Raw genomic sequence first — 17,737 nt, 5'->3', positions numbered from 1 at the left:
ACACTTAAAAATAACTTCCCCAAGTCTTTTTGATGACTTAAAACTTTAGAGTTTTACTGGGTAAGGTTGAATTATGAAAAGTTCATTGAATATCTAGATCATTTCCAGATAGGATAAAATAATAGAACATTAATTACTGAACAGAGGTTTATCTACTTTTGACATATCACAGAAAAACTAAAAGATAAATTTGGGTCTATTACAAAACATGTTCTGTGCTTTATTGAAAGACTGTACTATGAAAAAATGTTTCTAGAAATTATAAAATGTATTTATAAATTTGTCAATCTAAAGAATATGAGTATAGCTTACAGTTCACAGTTCTTACTTTTCAGTTTCCCTAGAAATTAAAGTTTCTAAGTGTTAAATTTTTTAATTAATATATGTAATTAAAGTTTCTAAAAATAATAAGGGAGGGGAAGGGGAGAGGGAAGAGGGTGAAAGGGATAATTCGGTACATGTGTGTGGTGATGGGTTGTAATTAGTATTTTGGTGGTGAACATGATGTAATCTATGCAGAAATAGAAGTATAATGATGTACACCTGAAATTTTTACAATGTTATAAACCAATGCTACTGCAATAAACAAAAATTTAAAAATAATAAGGGAAAAATCTCTGTATGCAGGGAAAATAAGATTGTACGTTTGAATAAAAAATGTAGATACATTTTGTTGAGAAAAAGAAAATTTTATCCCAAAATAAAGCTAGTTATTTCTGAATAAAAAAAGAGAATAAGTGATAAACTAAAATGGACCTAGAAAGCTACAGAAGGCTTATGGAAAAGGAATCTTTGGAAAGGGATTTTATGCATGGTCAGGACTAACTAATATTGGAGTGAATTTAATTAAGAAAATGAGTTTTAATATCAAAAGAAAGCTGGTACAAAATTAAAATTCGACTTTCTCTCTGTGTTAAAAAAAAATAGGAAAAAATCTTACCTTGTGTGTTCAAGTTAGCTAAAACTAAAATTATATTTTAAGAATTTTTAAAATAAGACTTAATATATTCTAAGGGCTAGAATTTGTGGGTTTTCTCTGTTAGAATGACGTAACAAATTTACCTTGATGTATTTGTTCTGCTCTCAACTAAAAGCAGTACATGTAATTCTCTAGCTTCTGTGTAATATTCTTAGTAAACAGAGAATTGTTTCTTCTCTCTTACACTATCTATAACTTACAGCAATTTGGTGACTATACTTTCTATTTATAAGCAGAATTGAAACAATTATTTTTTTTCCCTCTCTGTTCCTCCAGAATTCAGAAACTCTCAGTGAGTATTCCTATTTTCATTACAATATATTTTTTGCACAAATTCAATAAGAATCTGTTCTTATAAAAGGACACAATTGAAAACATTGGTTATATTACCAAGTCTTTGACTTGAATGTCACATTTAACAGAGATATGCATAAATTCAGATATGACCAAATAGCTTTAAGGAATTGAGATTAACTCCATGAGCCCAATAAAGCCCTGGCGGAGGGGGGAAGCCTTGTTCCTCACTTACAGCATTTCCAACAGCCTAACCAGGTGAGGAAAGACGGTCACTTCCTGGCAGGTGCAAAAACCTCCAGATATATTGGGAACCTCAAGAAGAGAGACATTCTTCCAAATCTATTGCAGGCAGAATATTTGACTTGGCTTCTTAACCTCAAGAGGCTATTAAAAGTTCAATCTGGAGATTCCTTATGAAAAGATCCACCAAAGGAAATTTAAAAGAACTTATATGATCAATTGCTGTTCTTGCTGTACTTATGGAAATAACTAAGCCACATTCATTGAAACTAGACTTATTTTGCAAACAATTACTCTTAATTTGACTATATTTGATAAAAATGAGGGTGATTTTAGAGATAAAAATTATGTTTCAGTGGAAACTATAATATACACTTGTGGATTTTAGATTCTAATGCTATTCATTTTCCTTGAAGTTTTATTTACCTAAAAACTGAACTGGATCCTAAATTCTTCTAGTTTCCTCAAATATTTGGCTACAACTCTCCAAACTAATATTTCCAATTTTTCTCCTATTTTTGACTTGGAATTGTTAAGAACTAAAGCTACTTTTTTTCCTGAAAGCACTGCAAACTGAAACTGAAAAACTTGTTATAAACCTAAGAGAGACTGCTACAATAGCCCATGTTTAGACAACCTTTGTACCTGTTGCAGTGTAAGCCACTCAGAAAGTTTACCTGAACACCTGATGACACCATTAGAGACATTTCAAACTGCAAAAGATGCTTCATCCCTGACATCCAGAAATCTTTTTGACTGGCTGTCCCCTAGGCTAAGAAACTGGTTTATAATTTGCTCCAACCGTTAACCATGTTTTGTCTTTATTTCCACAGAAGTGCCTCATTAAATGCCTGATTAGTTGCACTGTAGACCTAACTTTGGTAGCCCACTTGCATCGCTACCTCTTAAAATGAGACACAACTGTTTAACTAAACTGATCTATTTTCAAGACTAAAAGATGAATTCAATGAAATAGTGGAACAATCTACCAGCTCAACTTTTAATATGTGAGACTTTCTGGAAAATTTCAGAGGAGGGAACTGCTGGGTCCAGGGCAAGCTGCCCCAAAATATCTTGCAATAGCATATTGATTATCTAGAATTAAAATTACCTGAGAAGGAAAAAGGGCATTCTGACCCTCCTGTCTCTGTTTCCCCTAAAAGTTGGAAATAAATCTCTCATGTGATAGGTGTTCTCCCTTCATCCTTATCACCAGAGCTAGAGAGTCCAGGACCAAGAAGCCTATATAAACAAATCTTGCTAATTTACTACCTCAAGCCTAAACTGCTTAACTTCCTCACTAATTACACACCTTAAACCTAAGTTTTTTTGTCCTGTATATATTGCCTACTTTGTTCATTCTCCAAGCATCAATTTCATGATTCTCCTGTGTGCACATAATTAAATTGGTTTTTTCTGCTGTTAATCTGGTCTTGTGTTGATTTTATTATTAGTCCATCCATAAGAACACAAGAAGGGTAGAAGGGGGGAATTTTCCCCTTCCCATCACTGGGGAACGGTCACATTCAGTGGGTGAATATCTCAGTCATCATAAGGTCAGTCCCACGTGGCTTGCATACAAAGCATATCAGCTGCTCCATCTGGGGTGTTCCGTTTGGCATTTATAGGGGGAGTTGAGCAGTCTCCCTTCTCAGGGTAAACACACTTTACAGTGGCTTTTATCCAGTCCACCAGGCTGGCTGTTCCCTCAGGAATAACCTTCTGTGTATCTGGATCATGTATGTTAACCTAAAAATTAAGAGCCAAAATGAGATGGAGAGAGGCATTTATTAATTGTGAAGAATTGCAATTCAGGGTACAGAGATTCAGATAGTAACCCAAATAGTGTCCTGCTAGGAAGAAAGAGGGAGAGGTTTTTAAAGGCAAAATAGGGAAGTTTCCATTACAAAGAATGTTAATTGAGGTTGGCAACAGGAAGTTAATCTTGGTTGAATATAAATGACTGCTAAGACTATAGCTAAAGGAAGGTAAAAGTTTGTCATGGTGACAAGTTGCAGGTCTCATGGAGCAGTCTCAGAATATTTGTATCTTGACTCAGTTCGAAAGTTCGTGTTCTACCTGATGAGGGCATGCATAAGACTCATTTCCTTAATTGCTTTTGGGCTCCATTTTAGAGCCCTTAAACATAAGTGATTCCATTTTGTTTCACATTTTCATTTTTCCCTTTTATCAAGATCTTTCTCTGAAAGTATCTCTGATCAACCATAGATTTTTTAGTCTCACATCACTGGGATAGACCTGTCCCTGAAAGTCATGTCCCAGTTTGGGGGGGGGGAGTGGATTTTATTTTTCTGATGATTATTCCAAGTAGTCAGTGTCATAAGGGTTAAGCCACATAGGAACAGCAGGGATGTGGTCGGGAAATGACTCAGGCAATTTCCTCACTCAGGAATTTTATCTGGCCACCTGACAGTTCAGGTAAATAAGTCTTATCTATCATTTCAATACATTGAGCCATCAAAATCTTGGTGTTTGTAAAAGTTCTGGAGTAGATCTAAGTGAGTAGTAGTATAAGAAGTTTAAATACAAGTACACAAAGCAAAATTCCAATAATAATTGTGGGAGATCAAAATTTGGCCACCCTGAAATATATCTCTTTACCTTGATTGTTTTCTCCGAAGGACATTTGACCTCCCCCACTAACTGCCTAAAGAATTTGACATGGTGGCTCCTTCCTGGAACAGATCTTCCATCTGATGGCTGTAATATAATGTAAAATAGATGTTACAATAGGAAAGGCACCAACAAGCCCATCTTATCAGAAATTCTGTCTCTCTGGCCACATTCTCTGGATGGCCCTGCGAGGAGTTGCCAGACAAACATTTACATTTATAAGGGAAATCTCCATTTGTAAAGGTATCTCCCTCTCTGTCTTGGGAAGAGGGGGGATGACCTCATTTCTAGAAACTTATCAATGTGGAAGGTGAGGTCTTAAATCTGCATAATAACCTTACCCTTGTTTACAGTGCTTTAGTGGTAATCTCCTGTAACTGACACCCCCCACCCCCAACATCCTCCTTTGTCTTTAGAAGAAGATGGTATTTAAGATGAGAATTTCTGCTATTGTGTTGAGAAACGCAGTGTCCCTGCTTTCTCCCATGTATACATGTTATTAAACTTGGTATTATTTTCTCCTGCTAACCTGTCTTGTTGATTATTTGGCCAGCCAGAAGAACCTTAAGGGAAAGGGCAGAGGGAGATTCTCCCTCTCCCCCGACATAATCATAAACTATATTTGAAGTCCTGATCTTATCCAGGCACCTATACCTGAAAGATGCCAGCAGAAAACATTAATAGGGAACCAGACAGTGTCATTAAAACACATTGGACCAAGGGGTCCTGTGCTATTTTTTTTTATTAATCTAAGTTCTAACTCAACTTCACCAGAAGAGTTGATCCAGGTACAACAGGAGATGTTGGTTATGGCACAGATGCCACCCTGTTCTGCAAGGAGATAATCAAGTGCTATTTAATTATCTAGTAAAACCCTCAGGAGCGAATCCAGATATTGTTGTTGGGGCAAGACTCAAGCTATAGAATTTGCCTATTTAGCTATGGTTAGGGCTAAAATTTTTATCAACAGGTCAAATTCTTTGGCAATGGTAATAAATGGAGAGTAGATGGAATGTAAAAAGGGGGTTGCCAAGTCTAACCTAGATCTATAAGATCTAGGTTGGATTTTTTCTTTAACGAGAACTTGAAACGGGATACTATGTTATCCTAAAAGACATTGTCCTGCCATACACCAGCTGTCTAGACATTGAGAAGCTCATGGTTCCCCACTGTAATCACACACAAAAGTGTACCCAGCAGAGGCACATTGTATGCTGCCAAGAGTGTGGTTACTTATATTCTCATTGGCAAGTATGACTTTAGGGATATGTTCTAGCCAAGGATCAGTGCAGCCATTACAGCCCATTAAGGGGCTGGCTAGTAACCATCTGGCCCTGCTGTGACAAAAGGCTTTGCATAGAAAGGTGAGATTACATTTCTTACAAGTTTTGTTCAGTCATTTGCTTGATACTGCAGTCAAAGAAAAAAGCATGAGAGTCTGGGCAGTTGGAAAGGTAGAGTAATAGAGCTTTAGGGAGATGTCTTGTAGGGGCATTAACCAAAAACAAGGTGGAAATACTAGATTAAGTAGTTTTACTTTGTAGGCAATTTTAAGGACTGGGTGCTTAAAATCAACGATAGCATTGGGGCCCAAGGAGAAATCAGTGATGGGTATAACTAAAAGGTCCTTAGTTCTGGATGATTGTGGCCTTTGGAGACATAGCCAGCACTCAGACAGATTTCCCCCAGTTGCTATAATTTGGGAATAGTTTGCTAGAATATTACTTTCCTCTTTGCCAATAGAAATACCCTCAGGGAAGGTAGGAATGTCAGCTAAGATTAAACAGATTCTAATAAAGCACTGACTAGTCACCATCTTGGACATAATAAAGGAAGTTGTTAAGTGATGTTCTGAAACCACCAACTAACGAAGTGGGTCTTTCTTAGAAAGAATATTGAATTATTATCATGAGGCTCAATAAATTGATCAGTGTGATAGATTAGGTCTATTGTGAAGAGAATCAGTAATAAGGCTAGAGCAGTGTGTATGTATATACTGGCCTGATCCCAAATCTTGGAAAAGCTGTCCACATCGGATGCCATCTGCCTGATTTCCTAGTTAACTTTATTCTTAATTCTCCAGTCAGTTCAGAAGTCCAGTTAGACGCTGGAGCCTTCTTTAAATGAGAAATATGAATCCAAGAATCAGCAGCTTTAAGTTTGTCAATGCACAAATTAGTTAGGAGTACCTAATATGGCCCTTTCCATCTAGGTTGTAAAGAATCTTTTTAAAGATATTTCCAGTAGACAAATTCACCAGGCTCTAAGTTGTGATGTTTGTTGTCTTCATGTCCTCGGAGAGCCCAGTGGAAACATTGTTTTACCAGGGCCTGGTTTTTAGCTAAGGATCTTATTATTCCTTTGCAATATTTCAGTATGTCTCCTTTAGTAAACTGAATATCAAGAGAGTACCAAGTGCATAGGTCAACTGGTAATTATTTCAAATGGTGACAGCTTGTGTTTCCCAAAGAGAGTATCTCTCGGATTCAAAAGGACTAGAGGAAGTGTTTTAAGCCAAGCCAATTTCAAGGTTTCTATAAATTTTGCCAACTGACTATTAATAATCCCATTTGTTCTTTCTACCAGTCCAGAGGACTGATGGGGGATAAACACAATAAAAACGCTGTAGAATAGGCCAAACTTCAAATACCTGTTTCATAACAAGCCCAGCAAAACGTGTTTCTTGGTCAATATGTAGTTCTGAGGGTACACCCTAGGAGGTTATAATATTTTCTAAATAATATTTTTACAACTGCTGAAGTAGTAGCCGGTGAGCAAGGGAATGCTTCAACCCAATGAGAAAACATGCAAACCGTAACAAGAACAAATTTATAGCCTTGGGAATGAAGCAACTGGATAAAATCTATTTGCCACACCTCAAAAGACCCTTTAGGCAAGTCAGAATGTCTGGGGGCTGTCTGAGGGGTCTTCCATGGGTTGTACTGTGGACGTACAGCGTAGGTTAATTGTGCCTCCTCGGCAGCTTTAGAAATATTTCCCCACCAGTATCGTTTTATGTAATTTATAAGTTTATCTGCTGCTCAGTGGGTCATCAGATGAGTCATTTCCATCAGAGGTCTTTTCATGGACTCTGGCAAGATAGGTTTCTTGTTTGGGCCATACCATAAATTGGTAAACAGGCTAAAAATACAACCGTTGCTGGTCCAATAAAGCCTTTCTTTAGGCAATGACTTAGATTGGGCATCTTCAATAATTTTTATTACATCCTTCTTTGGAATATAGTCAAAACTTGCTATAATTGCTTCAGGTTTCATGGCTCATAAAGCAGCTGTTCTTGTGGCCTGATCAGCCAAATTATTTCTTTTAGCTTCATCTGAAATTAATTCTGAATGCCCTGGCACCTTAATGATGCCTGGGAAGATGGAAGTTGGATCAATTGTAGTAATTCATTAACAAAGAATACATTCTTAATTTGAGATCTTCCAGAGGTTATAAATCTTCTCTGTTTCCAGAGCATGACAAAATCATGAACAACACCAAAGGCAAAATGACCGTATAAATCTTCACAGTTTTTCCTTTCCAAGTCAAGGAATATAGCTATGAAATGGAGTTCCTTGGTTCTCATTGTCATGACCACAGTCTCTGGTCTCTTGAAAAGCTTTGAGAAGGATGATCTCATGTCTCTGTTTAAAGCCAATAAGATGGAACTGTAAAGTATAACAGTTTCAACTGTTCTAACTAGCAGAGCCTAGACTACTGCTATAAAATCAGATGATCTGGCCTTGGCTCACCTCTCTCATGATGTTTAGTAACTTTCTCTCTCTCTTGTTCTCTCTCTCTTTCCCTCTCTTTTTGTCTCTAGTAACTGAAAGAACTTTGAAAGGGGTTTGTGTGCAAACAAGCTGAACTTAGAGTAGTGTCCCATTTAATCTTGCTATACCATTTTTTCCCAGATTTATTGAAGTATAATTGGCAAATAAAATTATAATATATTTAAAGTGTACACATACGATTTGATATACATACACATTGTGAAATGAATATCACAAGCAACTTAATTAACACATCTCTGACCTCACATAGTTACCTTTATTTTTGATGATAACACCTAAGATACACTCTCTTAGCAAATTTCAACTATAAACTACAGAATTATTACCTTTAATCACCAAACTGTACATTAGCTCTTCAGACCTTATTCATCTTATAAGTGAAAATTTGTACCCTTTGACCAAGAACTCCTCATTCCCCCACCCTAGCCCCTGACAACAGCCAATCTACTCTCTCTAGGTTAGACTTTTTTCTTTTTAAATTTCAAATTATGTGAGATCGTACATATTTGTCTTTGTCTAACTTATTTAACTTAGCATAATGCCATCAAGGTTCACCCATGTTGTCACAAATGGCAGGATTTCTTTTATATCACTAAATAACATATAATATTCCATTGTGTATATGTGTCACATGCTGCCACATTTCTTCTTTCCAATGGCTGAATAATATATAGAAGATATATATATATATATATATATATATATATATATATATATATATATATCACTTCTTCTTTATCCATTCATCTGTCAATAAACTTTTAGGTTGTTCCCATGTCTAGGCTATTGTGAATAATGCTGCAATGAACATGGGGGTGCAGATATCTCTTCAAGACACTAATTTCGTTTACTTCAGGTATATACCCTAAAGAGGAATTCATGGATTACACGGTAGCTCCATTTTTAATATTTTTGAGGAACCTGCATATTGTTTTCCATGGTGGCTATAACAATTTACATTCCCACCAACAGTGTTCAAGGGTTCTCCATGTTCTCAACAATTCTTTTATCTTTTATAATGGTTACTCTAATAGATGTGAGGTGATATCTAATTGTGGTTTTAATTTGCATTTTTCTGATGATTAATGATGTTGAACACTTTTTCATGTATCTGCTGCCCATTTGAATATCTTCTTTTTAAAAATGTCTATTCATGGATCTTTTGCCTATTTTTGAAATGAATTATTTTTTGGCTATTGAGTTGTATTACCTCTTTACATATTGAATGTTAACTCTTTAACAAATATGTGGTTTGCAAATCTTTTCTCTCATTGTGTAGGTTGCCTTTTCGTTATGTTAAATGTTTCCTTTATTGTGCAGAAATGTTTATTTGATGTAGTCCCACTTGTTTATTTTTGCTTCTGTGGCCAGATTCAAAATAATTATTGCCAAGACCAATGTTAAGGAGCTTTTCCCTAATGTTTTCTTCTACAAGTTACAGTTTAAGGTCTTATATTTAAATCTTAATATATTTTGAGTTGATTTTTTGTCTGGTGTAAGATAAACGTCCAATTTCATTCTTTTACATATGGATATCCAGTTTTCCCAAAACCATTGTTGAAGAGGCAAGAAGCTCTCATTTCCCCATTGTGTATTCTTGATGCCCTAGTCAATGATTAGTTGAACACATATGCAAGAGTTTATTTCTTGGTTGTCTATTCTGTTCCATTGGTCTATGTGCCTGTTTTTATGCTAATAGTGTACTCCTTTGAGTACTATACCTGTGTTATATAATTTAAAATCAGGAAATGTGATGCCTCTAGTTTTGTTCTTCTAGCTCAAGATTGCTTTGGTTCTTTGGGGTTTTTTATGGTTCACATACATTTTATGTTGATTTTTTTTTCTATAAAAAGTGACACTGGGATTTTTGTGGGACAGAATTGAATCTGTAGATCACTTTGGGTAGTATGGACATACTAACAATATTAATTCTTCCAATCCATGATCACAAGATATCTTTCTATTTATATGTCTTCAATTTCTTTCATCAATGTCTTAGAGATTTCAGTGCATAGATCTTTTACCTCCTTGGTTCAGTTTATTTCTAAGTATTTTATTGTTTGTATACTATTGTAAATAGGATGATTTTCTTAAATTCTTTTTCAGATAGTTTTCTGTTAGTGTAGAGAACTGCAACTGAGTTTTCTACGTTGATTTTGTATCCTGCAACTTTCCTGAATTACTTTACTAGTTCTAAGAATTCTTTGGTGGAGTCTATCGGGTTTTCTATATATGAGATCATATTACCTGGAAAGATCACTTTACTTCTTTCTTTCCAATTTGGATGAATTTTATTTTTTTTTCTTCTCTCACTGTTTTTGGTAGTATTTCCAAGACTCTGATGAATAAAAGTGGCAAGAGTAAGCACCTTGCTAAGACTTATTTCATGGAGATCTATCTTGGCAAATGTTTCATAAACACTTGAGAAGAATACGTACTTTGCTGCTATTGGATGGAACGTTCTGTATATGTCTGTTAGGTCCACTTGGTCTAATATGTAATTCAAGTCAAATGTTTTGTTATTGACTTTCTCTTAGGATGATCTATACAATGTCAAAAACTGGGTACTGAAGTCCCCTACTATTATTATATTGCAGTCTATTTTTCCCTTCAGATTTGTTAATATTTGTTTTATATATTTAGGTGCTCCAATGTTGAGTGCATCTATATTTACAATTGTCATATCATCTTGATGAACTGAACCTTTTATTATTATACAATGACCTTCTTTGTCTCTTGTTACAATTTTTTATTTAAAGTCCATATTTCCCAATATAGATATAGCTACCCTTGCTCTCTTTTGGTTTCTATTTGCATGGATATCTTTTACCATTTCTTCACTTTCAGTCTTTGTGTTCTTAAAGCTGAAGTGAGTCTCTTGTAGGCAGCATATAGTTGGGGCTTGTTTTTGTTTGTTTGTTTGTTTTTTAGCTGAGGAAGATTCTCCCTGAGCTAACATCCGTTGCCAATCTTATTGGCAATCTTCCTCTTTCTTTTCCTTAAGGAAGATTTGCCCTGAGCCAACATCTGTGCCAATCTTCCTCTATTTTTTATGTGGGTTTCTGCCACAGCATGGCTAAGGAGTGATGTAGCTCCACACCCAGGACCCAAACTCATGAACCTAGGCTGCAGAAGCAGAGCATGCTGAACATAACAACTAGGCCACAAGGCTGGCCCCCAGGTCTTGTTTTTTCAATCCATTCATCCATTCAATTTTTTTATTGGAGAATTTAATCCATTTACATTTAAAGTGGTTGTCGGCATGAAAGGACTCACTGTTGCCATTTTATTAATTGTTTTCTGGGTGTTTGTAAATCATTTGTCCCATCACCCTCTCTTGCTGTGTTTCTTTATGTTTTGATGATGTTCTGCTTTGATTCCTTTCTTTTTATCTTTTGTGTATCTACTGCAGGTTTTTGTTTGATAGTTACCATGATAATTATATAAACATCTTATAGTTATAACTATGACTAGTTATAGTTACTTTAAGCTGATATCTTAACTTTGATTTCACATAAAAGCTATATACTTTTACTCTCTCATATATATACATTTTGTTTTTGATGTCACAATTTACATCTTTTTAGATTATCTATTAACAAATTATTTTAGGTATAGTTATTTTGAATACTTTTTCTTTTAATCTTTTATTAGAGTTATTAGTGTTACATACACCACCATTAAAATATTAAAGTATTCTGAATGTGACTATATATTTAAATTTTTCAGTGAGTTTTATACTTTCATATGTTATCATGTTAGTAATGCGTTGTTTTATTTCAGCTTGAAGAATTCCTTTTAGCAATTTTGTACGGCCAGTCTAGTGTTGATGAACATCTTCACATTTTTTTTGGTCTGGGAATCTTTGTCCTTCAATTGAGGAATAATTTTGCTGGGTAAATAATACTTGGTTAGCAGGTTTTTTTCTTTCACTGCTTTGAATACAGTCATGTACTCCATAATGATGTTTTGATCAATGACAGACCACAGATACAATGATGATCCCATAAGATTAGTACCATATAGCTCAGGTGTGTAGTAGGCTATGCCATCTAGGTTTGTGTACCTACACTCTATGATGTTTGCACAATGATGAAATTATCTAACAACACATTTCTCAGCATGTATCCCAGTCATTATGTAACACATGACTGTATATCATCCCAGTCCCTTCTGAACTGTAAGTTTTTTGCTGAAATATCCATTGATAGTTTTGGGAGTTCCCTGGTAGGTAGCAAGTTACATTTCTCTTTCTGCTTTAAATAGTCTCCCTCTGTGTTTAACTTTTGACAATTTGATTATAATTGTCTCAGTGTGGGTCTCTTTGGTTTATGTTGTTTGGTAAATTCTGGGCTTCCTGGATCTGGATGTCTGTTTATTTCCCAGGTTAGGGAAGTTTTCAGCCACTATTTCTTTGAATAAATTTTCTGCTGCTTTTTTTTCTCTTCTCTTTCTGGAACTTCCATAACGCATATATTAGCCCACTTATTGGTATCCCACAACATTCTTAAGCTATTTCATTTTTTTCATTCTTTTTTCTTTTTGCTCCTCTGATTGGAGGATTTCCACTGCCTTGTCCTCAGTCTCACTGATGCTTTTTTGCACTTGATCTAGTGTGCTGTAGAGCTCCTCTCTGATATTTTTCATTTCAGTTATTGTATTCTTCAGGTCTATATTTTCTGTTTGGTACTTTTTATAATTTCTTTGTCATTGATGAAATTTTTATCTCACTTTGTTCATAAACAAATGAACTCAGTGGGCATCATTATGACTGTTATTTTAAATTCTCTATCAAGTAAAGCATATATCTCCATTTAATTTGAGTTGGCCTTTTGAGATTTATCTTGTTCTTTTGTTTGGAACGTATTCCTTTGTTTCTTCATTTTTCTTAACTTTCTGTTTGGTTTCTGCACATTAGATAAACAGTCACATCTCCAAATCTTGACAAATTGTCCTCATGTATGGGACTATCTTTGCCAATAAGTTTAGTTTGAGATTCTGGATGCCTCTCTAAACTTTCTGATTGTCCAAACCACCATCTTTGTTCTTTTGGCTCCCAGAAAAGTAGGGTTTACCAATCCCATAAGTACTCCAAAGGAGAGGGAAATGTCCCCACATTTTGTAATTCTGTAAGGCTACTAATTGCCTGCCCTGTCAGCTGTCAGATGCAGGTTAATTGGAAGCCCAACTTTTGGGAAGGAGCAGAGAAAGTTATAACATTAGATATGCAGTCTAGGGCTGGCCCTGTGGCTTAGCAGTTAAGTGCGTGCGCTCCACTGCTGGCGGCCCGGGTTCAGATCCCGGGAGTGCACTGACGCACCACTTGTCCCGCCATGCTGAGGCCGCGTCCCACATACAGCAACTAGAAGGATGCGCAGCTATGACATACAACTATCTACTGGGGCTTTGGGGGAAAAATAAATAAATAAAATTATAAAAAAAAAAAAAAAAGATATGCAGTCTAGCCCCTATCAAGGAGAAACTAGCAGCTGAGTGTTTTTACCTGCTTGCTCTGTGCTGAACAAGAGGGAATAGCTGCTAGTAGTGCCTATGCACCAAATGAACCATCTCTTTGCTCTCTATGGCCCCAGGGGACGTGTAAATGCGAAGCCTCATGAGCTCTCAGATCTAGGTGATTCTAGAGCCAGTCCCTCAGGTGGCAGCTGCAAAATTTGGGTGCTAGATATGTGAATAACAACCTTCCAGGGAGACACTGAAGACTTGGTTTTATTGTTGGAGTGAGCCAGGGAGAGAAGACAGAGGAAGTGCCCACAAACTATTTCAGGCTCCCAGAAGGATCTCAGTCAGCTCCCAGAAGCAGGCTGATTAGAAGCCCAATCCTTGAGCAGTATCTGGGAAAGTACTCAGTTTAAGCCTTTTCAAGGAGAAAGTGGGAGCCTTGCATTTTTACCTACTCCCTCTGTGGTGAACCTGATGGGATAGCCATGGCAAATGTTCACACACTTGTTTAAAAAGAGTATCTTTGTTTAGTGTTGTCCTGGGAGACATGCAACTGCCAAGCTCCATTGGCTCTCCAAGCTAGGTGATTTGGGAGACAGTCTCTTGGATCACAGCAGTAAAACCTTAAAAAAAAAATTAAAATCATGCTATATTTGTGATCTTCTCCCTTCACACCTCAGGAAGAAACTCAGTGTTGGGAGTTCCATCCTTATTGTAAGGTGCTGTGCCAAGGGTGGGGATCATAGTGTGTGTCTCAGTGTTTCTTACCCATTTCCATATGAGTCTTTTCTCAGTCACTTGAAGTGTAGGAGTTGATCAACTAGTTTCTGGATTTCTCTTAGAGCAATTGATCCATGTATAACTGTATACTTGGTGCATCTGTGGAAGGAAGGAATGTCAGGAACCTCCTGTTCTGTCATCTTGCTGATATCCTGTATATATTTTTAATTTTTATCAAAGGACTGTAGCTATGTACCTTTAAAAGCAATGTACTACTCATAGCGAAAACTACTAGTTGTACAATAGGTATTTATTATACCCTTTTTGCTTAGTTATAATTTTATTTGAGAAGTCCAAGAAGTTCGCTAAAAGATTACATTTCCCATTTTCCCTGTCAATCAATTATAGCCATCGGATTAAGTTCTGGCCAATCAGGTGGAAATTGGAATGGAGCTTCTGATAAAGCTTCTGAAAAGGGGTCTGGGAGCTGAAGGAATTACACACATACATATTTTCTGCCTGGAAAATAGCGTGATTACCAAAACTAATGTAGCTCCAGCAAGCGATCTCGAGGATGAAAGCCATATGCTAGGAAGACAGAAGGATCTTTAGTATCTTACGATCCTGGGAATCCACCACCTCCTCCCTAGCCTACCTACTTCTGGACTTCTTTTGCATGAGATAAAAATAAACTTTTACTTGTTTAAAACTCTGTATTTCCAATCTCTGTTATTAACAGCTAACTGTGATTCCTATCTAACTTCAGCAAAAGGATGCACCAGAGAACCGCTTATTAAAATGGTGAATATAGGATGAGAAACCAGGAGGAGGAAAGGGCTTGGGATAAGAGTTCTCTTTTGGATAGAATTAAATTTGATATACCTCTCATATATCTAACGGTAGATGACAAATGGGCAGCCTAAATGTTTGAGTCTATATTTTTCCAGAAGAAGGCTACCCAAGATGTGTATGTCTTGGGTGGTCCTACCACCCAAGAGTGGTCTTACCACCATCCATGAAATGTTGTGGTTGTACGGTAAACTCTTCAAGCTATTCTGACTTAAGAAGACAGGGCAGGGACTAGAGAAAAGTAGTGAGTTTTAAGTAATCTTTCTAATTTTACTTGCAAATAAATTTTAATATTAGATTTCTGTTTAATTACTGATTTTATTCCTTAACAGAATCTACAGGAAATTTTCTCAATGGAAAATCCCTCCGGATTTTCCACTAATGAGTAATTCTGGGAACTAGGTCTCCAAGGCCAAACAAGATCCCTTCAACAGGCTAAACTCCTCCGGTCCCAAGAGAGATGAAGATTGATAATGCTCAGTTCCCAAGCTGCATCATCTTTACCTGGTCTCATCAATGTTGTTGAAGATTCTGGATTTTCTCAACTGTCCCACCTACCCACCAAGACTATTAGATGGAATGGTTATTTCTAAGGTGATCATTGATGGGGTGGACATTATGGAAGCCAGTAGGTAAGTGTTGAAGATGACATTTGACAAATGTCATAATGGGATCAGATTTCAAAGCAGAGCATAGACAGTGCAATTCTGCATGTGGTGGGCTAGATAACCTTGAAAGTCCATTTCATTTGTGAATCCATTTCCAAAGCGTTATTTAAAACAGTCCAGCTATGAGAAAATATCTTACATGGTAAAACTGCTATTGTGGAAATATCTAATACAAAATTAAACATATGAGTCTAGAGTTAAGGAAATATGTTGGAATTGAAGATATAATTTGAAAGTTATCTGTTTATACATATATAAAGCATGGGACTGGAAGACACAGAAGAAGAGAGGTACAAAAATGAATAATAAGGAGGCGGGGGAGGAACCAGCCAAGGACACTGAAAAGGAATAATCAGCGAGATCACTGGAAACCCAAGCAAGTGTCCTGGGCATCCTAAAACTAAGACAAAAAAAAGTGTTTGGAGTAGGGAAAGAGGGATCAACTGTGTTAGGTCTTGTTGAGAGGTCAAGTAACTTAAAGACTGAGAATTGAACTTCGACATTGACAAGAGTCATTTCTGTGGAATGATAAGAGCAAAGCTTGATTGAAGTGAGTTCTAGAGAGGATGCAAGATGAAATAATGAGTTTGGAGAGTAATGGACAATGAGTAGTGGAGACAGTGAGCTCCTTGAAGAGTTTCCCTTAAAAGCAGAGAAGTGGGACAGTAGCTAGAGAAGGCTGTGGGGACTCACTAGGGTATCAGGATCTGTCCATTTGAGGCTGAAATTTTAAAGATGGATAGAAAGAACCTCACAGTTCAAAGATGTTGAAATAGCATTTAGTTGATTTCAGTGTTGAGCCACACCTGTCTTGAGATCTGATGTGAACCATATATTTTCCAGATGAATAAGCTGGAGATGAATATAACAGCAGTGAGAGTATTCAATCACAATCAACAAGGCATAATCTGAGAGAAGATTTGAAAACTTGAGAGCTATGGCTCTGTCTGAGCTGAACGGGTGTTTTTCTGAAGAGATAAAGGAATAGGGAAAGCCCTGATCTTGTAGGAGAAGGTGAATCCTCCAGTTCCCAATAAAAAGGATAAGGAAATGGAAATAGGGGGGAAAAGAAAGAAAGAGTAATAGAGGTAAAAAAGAATATATTACAGTCCATGTTTTGAATTGTCCTCAGCAGATAATAGCATTCACATCATCTGATGTCAGAGCATGTTGAGACAAATTCTCACTCTCAGACCTACTAAATCAGAATCTCTGGGGTGTATCGCAGAAGGTTGGAATTTAACTAGCTCACTGGGTGACTCTTATGCATGCTCAAGATTGAGAATCTCAGTTCTGAAGTATTCAAAACTGCTTTGCATAAAGAGGGGAAATGTTATGTTTCTTTATCTTAAGTCAATCAACGTTAGAATATTTAAAGGTTGCTAGAAACAAGGAGGTAATGAGTGTATAAGTGGAAAAAGAAAATTTAATTGTGCCTGTCACAAGATCCATCATAAGACTTTGATTATAGACTCTACAAGCTAAAAAAGACGTTGAAGATCATCTGCTTTACACAACTCACTACTAGCAGATCTGAATGAAAATTTTATTCAGGTGTAATCAATTATTTCTGATGAGCATAACATAGCTCATCTCTTCATAGTAGTCAATACAAAGGACGTTTTCTCTCCTCCCACATATGTGAAATAAGTAGATGTCCTCATTACTAGAAAGCAGTTATTGAACAATAATCCTTGGGACCAACCAAATGCTCAGCTCTTTGGCTGGTGCCACAAGGAAATTTTAAAAAGAAAGCATGGACTCTACTCTCGTTTCTGAGAATTATAAATTCTCAGGAATTTATAATATAATTGAAAAATAAGATTTATATGTAAGAATTTTTAGAAAATAACTTTATACAATATCCTAGTAAGGGCTAGATGATTCAATCTGTATAATTCAGAAGATATAAAACAAGGAGAGAAAGAATGTTCAGGGATAGCTTCCTGGTGAGGAAGAGGATAAATTTTAACTGATCCCTGGAGGCCTGATAATATTTGGGTGAAGAAGGAAAGACATTGATAGAAGAGCGGAGTGGGGGTTAACATTGAGAGTAAGTATGTAAAGGTGGACGTGAGCACATTGTGGACCTATGA

This window comes from Diceros bicornis, chromosome 14 (genome assembly GCF_020826845.1).
Source record: "Diceros bicornis minor isolate mBicDic1 chromosome 14, mDicBic1.mat.cur, whole genome shotgun sequence".
NCBI lineage: Eukaryota > Metazoa > Chordata > Mammalia > Perissodactyla > Rhinocerotidae > Diceros > Diceros bicornis.
Note: the sequence above shows the minus strand (reverse complement) of the source record.